Here is an 8,727-nt window from a genome sequence, read left to right on the forward strand (position 1 = left end):
TTCTTTTTCTCTCAGGGATTCTCCTTCAGTTGCTCCAAAACCAAATAATTCCGTTCTCTGAGGGAAGGTAACACTCTCACTTAGGGGTGAATTTTGCTTATTTAGGGGTTTAGACATGAAAACATCTTTAAGAGCTGGTAAAATATTGTACAGGAAAAAATACACTTAAAAACTTGAGGACAAGTACTATGAGGCAATTCTATTGACTGTGAATATGCAGTTTGCCAACGCTTGTTGAAACACAGATGCTTGGGTCTCCTGAGCTTCACGAATAGCAGCAGGAAGAAAGTCTGCATAGAAAATGTGCAATACCTCAATGATTTACTTTAAAACTTTTAAGGACAATTTGCTTTTGTTTTTAAGCCTTATATTTTAGTTAACAGTACTCATCAAAGATTAACAAGCAGGGTGATAAAAATATATAAGGCAGAAGGGGAAAAGATGAAATTAAGAGTTTTCAAAGCCACAAAATACAATAAAGGGACTTGCTCTGGCTGGTGTGGCTCAGTGGATTGAGTGCTGGCCTGCAAATGGAAAGGTCTCTGTTTCAATTCCCTGTCAGGGCCCATGCCTGGATTGCAGGCTGAGTCCCAAGTTGGAGGCATGTGAGAGACAACTGAATGATGTTTTCTCACACATTAATGTTTCTCTCCCTCTCTCTTTCTCCCTCCCTTCCCCTCTCTCTGAAAATAATTAAATAAAATCTTTTAAAAGATAAAATAAAAATAAAGGGTCTTAAGCATGCACCTCAAAACTTATGCCAGAATAATTGAATTAGAAGTCAAATCAGGTTTGGGGATCAGAAACCAAAAGGCAAAAGAACCCTCCTATGCTGAAAGGCACAGCCCGACTATAAGAACCGAAGCAGCATTTGCTACATGGAGACGTCAACATATCATTCAGAGATGACAAGCCACACAGCTAATGGGCACTGAGGAGGGTGTCACCACCAGCACCAGGGCCAGACTCCTTGGCCTGGCTGATGCTTGCTCTGGAATCTGGAAAGGTGACAGCACCTTCATCTCTGCTGCTTTAAAGTCTCTAAGCAGTTCTGAAGAGGACAGTCTTCTCCTGGGACCAGTCCTCAGAAAGAAGCCTTTGGATGGGAAGAAGCTAGGCTATGCTTCGAATGTGAACAAGAGCCATGGTCACCAACAACTCCAGATCTAACACAAAGGTGAACAATAAGGAGCCGTGTCCTGCCAAGGAACCCACTCTACTTTCTCCAGTGTTCCCTCATGGTATAGATTGGCTTCAGCAGTTTCTGAAATCTGCATCCACCCCACCCTGCACAGAACACAGAAGATGTGTCCTGTGAACTGATGTGATGTCCTGGCAGTGTTTGCATTCAGCCTTCTGGACTCTGTGACCTGCTGCACACCTCCAGCTGCTGACTCCTCCTGTAGGAGCATGCTGAGGAAGAGAGCTGCGACCTGCTGCCCAGGCCTCTTTCAACTTGCCTTTGTTCTCCTTCAGTTTTGAAGAGCTCTCTGAAAATCCCTTCATTTCTGCAAGTTCTTCTTGAGAGTGCTGGGATTTTGTAGAAGCTCATTTACTTGGATTTCAAGGGAGCCTGTATGGATCCCTTTTCATTTGTGAGATCTCCCTTCTAATCTGGGCAACCACCAAATGGGCCTGCTCTTTCTCCCTTAGGGAACCCTTTCATTTTGATGCCAACACACTCACTTGGCTTTCTGAAGATGATGGAGGCTTTATACAGGCAGGCCTGGGCTCCATCGCCTCTTCTCCACAAGCTGCTTCTCCAGTTTGGCCACATCCACTTTTTTGCTGGCAAGATTCATGAAGGCAGCTGACTTCCCCTCACAGTCATCACCAGTGTGGTCACCACCTGCAGATGTTCTCTGATGGAGACAGAGGTCTCCTTCTGGGCATCTACCAGCTGTTTGAGCTGACTCAACTCATTCAACTCTTTGAGGACTGAGACTTTATTTTGGACAGTGCCACTTCTGCCTCCACCCTGGATGCCCTCAACCCCTGTGTCAGTTCCTCATGCTCAGCCTCATGGATGGAGTCAGCTGGTACATCCCTAAAGACTTCCTCTTCTTGTAATCATCCAGCTCATCCTGTGCTTCTTTGTGCAGCTGGAATAGCTTGCTCCCCTGCTTGTTGAGTTCATCTGTCATCCTGTCATGGCCTCTTTCACGTCCCAGCATCATCACCGGCCTCCTGAGTCATCTGACTTTTTTAAAAAATATTTTATTTATTTACTTTTAGAGATGGGGAGGAATAAAGAGAGGGAGAGAAACATTGATGTGTGAGAGAAACATTGATCAGTTGCCTCTCACATGCCCCCAACCAGGGGCCTGGCCCACAAACCGGGCATGTGCCCTGACTTGGAATCAAACCAACAGCCTTTCAGTTCACAGGCCAACGCCCAACTCATTGAGCCATACCAGCCAGGGTGGCTGTTCTTAAAGACTGTTTTGGAGTTGGAGAAGAACAAGCTGACTATGTTGACTGGTGTTCTTCTGGATAATGGAACACTTACTGCTTCCATTCTTAATAGACTTTATAATGAGAATTTGGTTAAAGAAGGTTTCAGCAGTTTTTGCTGTAAAGCTCTTTAAATCATGGATAAATGAAAAAGATATCAATGCAATAATCTTCAAAAAGTCACATGGATAGCAGACTGATGGAACTTTTTCCTGCCACTAAACAAAGCATTGAACACTTCACAAAGTACTTCACTGAGGCAGGCTTAAAAGAGCTTTCAGAATATGTTCAGAATCAGCAAACCATAGGAACTCCAGAAAGAACTTCAAGAACAGATGCCCCATGGTGATCCAATTAAGGATATAATTTTGTATATCAAGAAGGAGATTTAAAAAACCAATATCCCAGAACCCATTGTCACTGGAATAGTCTGGTTCAGGGCAATGAGCACCATGGAATGGAACAAATAAACGAGCTTGTGGCAGAGCAAGCCATCAAGCACTTGAAGCAATATAGCCCTCTCCTTGCTGCCTTTACTACTCAAGGTCAGCCTGAGCTAACTCTATTACTGAAGATTCAGGAGTATTGCTATGATAACATTAATTTCATGGAAGGCTTCCAGAAAGTAGTGGTGTTTTTTTATAAAGCTGAAGTCCTGAGTGAAGAGCCCATTCTAAAGTGGTATAAAGATGCACATATTGCAAAGGGGGAAAGGGTCTTCCTTGAAGAAATGAAAAAGTTTGTGGAGTGGCTCAAAAAATGCTGAAGAACCTGGGGTTGAAGATGAACAAAACGAATGAATTTTGAAACTACAGGTTGTAAACAGGAGTTGTAGATAAAATGTCAAGTCTCATGTGTCCTTTTTCTTACATTTCCTGCTTCCCTGTATCAGGCATGATATAAGGGCTTTCATAGCAAATTTTATTTTAACTGTTTCTATGAGTACTGGAGATGTTGGGTTTAGTTTCTAAAACTGTATTTTAAGTAGCTATGGCAGCAATATATTTGAATCTAATGTTGCTTTAGTCTTTTCAGTTATCTTCTACCTCCTGCATTTTCTACTGTAATAATATAATTTAAGGCCTTCCACAATAAATATAACAGTTCACTTTTTCCCTGGGTTTTCTAAATAAACAGTTCTCAGGATATAATGTGGTTAAAAATAATGTTATAAAAATTCTGTTTGCAAATTAAACTGTAAAATATCCGAAGTCTCAAAAAAGCAATGATTTGTGTGATAATTTGGTATGCCCAAAGCACTCCTCATCAAGGAACATCTCATATACAGTAATTGAATTCATTAACATGAAACTTGAGTATTTGGACCATTCCATGTTAATATTTTCTTACATGTTAATATTTTCTTGTACAATTAACTTACAAGTTAATATTTTCTTGTACTTTTAACCCCAGATGTTCTTGAACTCAATTGTTTGCTCTCTGGTGTTTGTTCCTTATTGAAGCCATGGAGAACAAGCTTGAAAGTGATGTCTTGAAAGGGAAATTGTATGTGGCAGAGGTGCTAGGAAGAAGAAACTTGAGTTTCTTCCCATTGAGAAACTTCTGTGTTCAGTTTGCATCTTTCCAGCCAAAACAAATGGGTATTCTTTTCATACTATTTCCAACTGTACCTTAGAAAAGTGTTATTATTTAATGAATTTAACACTTGTCATACACTTAGAATGATGGGAAAGAGCTCAAGAAATAGTGTGAATAAAGAAATGATTTTACTAAACCCATTTACTAAAGAAAATGTTCAGTGTCAGCATGTTCTAATTGGAACTCTAAATATAACTCTTATTTTCTATTGGCTTAGAATATTTGGTGTAAAGAATGGAGTGCAATGATGATGATATATTCCCACTTGGTGACACAGGACCAGCTTCATTCTCTCAACATATTCACTAATGACACAAGCATCTGACTATTAACATACCCTAGCTGCCTTTCCTTTTAATTGCCATGAGCAAAATATATCTTCTATAAATTGATTCACTTATTTTAATAAGGCTTTTAAAAGGCTGCGTTTTAATTTTTGTCTTTTCTTGCTGTCACCCATCTACAAATGTAGTCAGGAGAAAACAAAATATGACCACACTTTTTAGTGGAAAGGCTGCATCTTTAAAGTGAATATTTTGGAAGTTTTGATTACTGAAAGAAACTAGCTTGGAATAATGCCACCAGAGACTGAGTGGAAATTGCCCCTTCCAAAGGGGCCATTTTTATGAGCCAAGAATTTGGTGTTTAACAGTTCATATGGAGAGAATAAAGTGTAGTACAATTTGAAATAAAGTTGTCTAGTAACCTTAAGAGCATTATTACTGATACCATTGTAAGTGGGGGGAAATTGTTAAATGAATAACTTTGATCAAGTTTTCATGCACAGACAAAATGTGTTCACTAGGTTTCAAAAATAAAGTCTATCCTTATACTTAAAAAATAAAATAAAAAGATATCTATTTGTATTTATAATATATGAATATATATTGTAAATATTTTCTAATTTATAACTATGCATAGACATATATTAAATTTCTTCAAAACTTTCAGATATTCCAGCTGGCTTAGTAATGTTTTATCCCATATTTTTTATTTTTTATTTTTAGCTTATTTACTCAAAAAGGGGGGGAGGTTTACTTATGACTTCCTCCAAAGTGATTGATTGCAAAATTTAACAAACTGGCATATTTCAATTTACTAAGATACAAAATGTAACATTCTAGGGTAGTTAAATTTGTGGCAGATACTAGAAATAAGAGAACTGAACTATTCTGCACCCATGGGATGTGTGTGAACTTTGAAATATTGGTTAGAAGTTAGAAGGCAACTTTTTTAAAAAAATCTACAGGTGCTGCCGAAAGAAGAAATGTTTATCAGATTTCAAGTGCCGTTGTAGTAAATCATCAGCTGGCAGCTTTCCACACAAAATTTCACCAGCAAGTGAAACTTCATTATAGTAAACTAGACCAGGCAATTAGTTGTAAGATCTCTAATGTCCACTCTATGCAAATGGGTACTGTGTGCTCTCCATCCAGCCTTTGGAAGAACTGCCTATAACAGCCAAAATTGTGGGGAGAAATAACTCCAATTCTTTTTAAGATTTTTTAGGTTGTATGAAAGTCTTAGCACCTTTGACATTTTTGTCCAAATCAATTTCGATGTGAAGTGGGGACATACCCCTCTTCATCTTCATTTCTCCTCATCATTTTTGTCTTCCTCTTTGATACACAGCATTTCTCCTTCAGCCACTGAAATGGTTCCTTCCAGCTGACCGTCAACTGTATAAACAGCTTTGCAACGACAGGCAGGCAGGGTTCCTTGTGTCCACAAAGGGATCCCCTGACTCTCGGTATACCTCCCACCTGGGTTGTTGTGTCGCAGCCTCTCTAGGCTGGCCAGGTCCACTGGAGACTCTGGTAGATGGAAGAAAGTGCGTGGAGCCGTGGGGATGCTTGACATGCCTTTATTCAGGGGAGTCACACAGGCAACAAGCCTGTGTCTATGTCAACGCACCCTAAGAAGCCCCTATCTTCTTAAATACTAGAAGGCATGAAGCTGGCTATGAGCCAAACAGTGAGCTGCTCATGCGAGCCTACTCAAGGCTAGGGGCAATTTATCACACCCAGACTCAAGGCTATGAGAACACTGCCTTCTCAGACTCCTTCAAGGTTGTGAGAAAATGCTCCCCCTAGTTACCCAAGCACTTGGGTGAGGAAGCCAGACTGCCTCCACTTACCATACAGCTGCCCTGGTTCTGGGCACAGCTGTTGAATGTTGGACATCCAGCTCTATCGAAGGCCTGTTTGTTGTGTGCCCTGAGTCTACCTTCATCTCAGCCAGTCAGTCCTCAAATTAGAGGGTTTCCAGTCACAGTGTTCTATATTTTGGCTGACTTCTGTTTATTTGTGATCCAAACTGGCTGGGTCTCCTATTTGAAGATTCTTTAGGTAAACACCTCCCATTTTTGTTATGTCATCTCTTCATCTCATCAACTTTCTTTTGGAGCTTTTTTCTTGTCTGTTCAAGTGAGAAGTTGCTGAAATCCTGTGGTTTGCACCCCGCCTGAGAGAAAGCTCTGGCTTTAGGCTCCTGGAGCAGTAGGTTTGGGGTTTGGAGACTGAAGGATGGGAGACTGGGGCTCTAGGACCAGCAGAGGGTGAGCAGAATCGGGGGAGGAGGGGAGCCTGATGGGAAAAGGGGACATAAGCTTAGTTTTTTGTTTTTTTTGTTTGGTTGGTTTTTTTGTTTGTTTTGATCTGTTTTTCTGATGAATGGGCATAACTTTCCTTTGGATCTGCCAGCAAATTTGATCTCCGCTTTGCTGTGTCTTCTGACTCAGTGCACTTCATTGGCTGAGTGTAATCCTCGAACTCCCTATATCCAGGACTCGAACCCTGACCATGTGCCTTCGTTGACTCTACAATTCTTATTATCATCTTTCTGCACCTCTCATATATCCTGAAACATGTTGGGAATTTGAGTGTGGCAACAGTGCTGCTCATGGTTGGATTTCTGAAGAATCAGTGAGGAATCTGCATTGCTGTCCTCTGCCATTTGGTGTCGCGCCTTTCCAACACTTGCCTCCATTCTCTCACAGTACTGCTGTGCCAGGTCAGCCTCTTCACAATCCTGTTCAAGTTGCTCCCAGTGCAATCATCCATCGCCTTGAGGGTGGAAAGGAAGGCTGTGCATGCCCCACACCTGAATTCTCTCTCCTCCTTCAAGTTCTTTTCAGGCAGATATTTCTTCAAAAATTCGTGAGTTGCTTTGCATGCTGAGTTCAATCTCTGTTCTTCCTTTTACAAATCTGATGTATTTCTCAAGAACATCAATTCCATACTATGTGTCTTTCTAAATTGTCATTTTGATCCCAGTGCTCAGTGCCCAGCTGATGGTGCAGAGAGTGGGAAATGTCCCCCTCCCCAGTAATCCCTTTGCCATCTCAATCCCCAGGATCCTCGTCCTGAGTGTCCTCACTGCTCCCCCCACCCCCACCCCCATGGCTCCTCAGGAAAATGGCCTGAAGAAGCAGCAGCTACAGTGTCTGCCCCACCCAGAGAGTAAGTGGAAGGGTAGGGTTAACATTTTAAAATGTAGATTTATCTTGCTATTGGTTTTTAAATGATTCGTGAATCTTTGGGTTTGTGGCAGTAAGCCACCTGGAATCAACTGTGGAATTAAGGTCAGTAAATATGGGTGTGGTTCTCCCTTGAATTACTGCTAACGCCACTTTAGATTGTACCAACCCTGAGTCCAGTCACTTCTCACACCCTATCTGGAACCACCTTCTTACAACAGTAAAAGATGGCCTTCCAGCTGGGCTCCTGCTGACCCTCAGGCCTATTACCCACATAACAGATGCAGCGATCTTTTTAACATGAATTAGGACACATCTTCACCACCACCTCCCACATAACACACCAGTGTCTCCTTCCTTAGGCAGAATGAGCTTCCTGTCCCTCACCACTGCCTACCGGCCCCTAAGGACAGGGCCCCTCTGACCATTCTGGCCTCTTCCCACCACTCTCAGCCCGGCTCACTGGTCTCTACTCACCCCGGCCTCTGGACTCGGCCCTCTCTTGACTCAGGGAGCCTGCCCTATTGTGACTCCCTGTGGGCACCTCCTCTCCAGGGACCCATATGACTGCTCCTCACACCACTCAGGTCTCTGCTGAAGTGTTCAGGGTCAAGTCGCCAGAGACATCTCATCCAACAAACTGAGGTACATACTCTGCCATCCCCTCGACCACCAGTTTTCTAGCCCAGGCATATTTTTCTCCACAGCATTACAACTGATCTTAGAACTAAATTTGTTTATTGTCAGTGAGTATCACTGAAATAAACGAGGTCTCTCCAGAGCGTATCCAGCCATGTAATATGAAGAATAGAGACATTTATTGAAGAAGATACAAAAAACATTGTACATAGAACAACGATGCCTCAGTCCCCTTCAAAGGAGGCACCTTGGGACATCACACAGTTCTCCCAATCGCCATCAGCTGCCCTGTCGTATTTTCCTGAATCTCATTGATGGTCTGCAACCGCTCCCCTTTCAACAGTGATTTTAGTTTTGGAAAAAGCCAGAAGTCACAGGGCGCCAAATCTGGGCTGTAGAGGGTCTGAGTCACCTGGGTGATTTGATGTTTTGAAAAAAACTGCACCAGACGGGATGCGTGAGTGGACATGTTGTCGTGGTGAAGCTGCCAATCACCAGTTGCCCATAGCTGTGGCCCTCCAAATCATCTGAATAGTTTCTGCAGAGGAATGTTCACA

The 8,727-nt window shown here is 42.1% G+C and overlaps 2 pseudogenes; one reads left to right on the forward strand and one right to left on the reverse strand.

The window, feature by feature from the left end:
• Positions 1-1,144: 1,144 nt before the first annotated feature.
• On the forward strand, positions 1,145-3,220 carry LOC129067909 (eIF5-mimic protein 2-like; annotated as a pseudogene).
• Positions 3,221-6,281: 3,061 nt separating this feature from the next.
• On the reverse strand, positions 6,282-7,041 carry LOC129067910 (formin-binding protein 1-like; annotated as a pseudogene).
• Positions 7,042-8,727: the final 1,686 nt, after the last annotated feature.

This window comes from Pteronotus mesoamericanus, unplaced genomic scaffold (assembly GCF_021234165.1).
Source record: "Pteronotus mesoamericanus isolate MK-2021 breed Mesoamerican mustached bat unplaced genomic scaffold, CSHL_Meso_final contig_20, whole genome shotgun sequence".
NCBI lineage: Eukaryota > Metazoa > Chordata > Mammalia > Chiroptera > Mormoopidae > Pteronotus > Pteronotus mesoamericanus.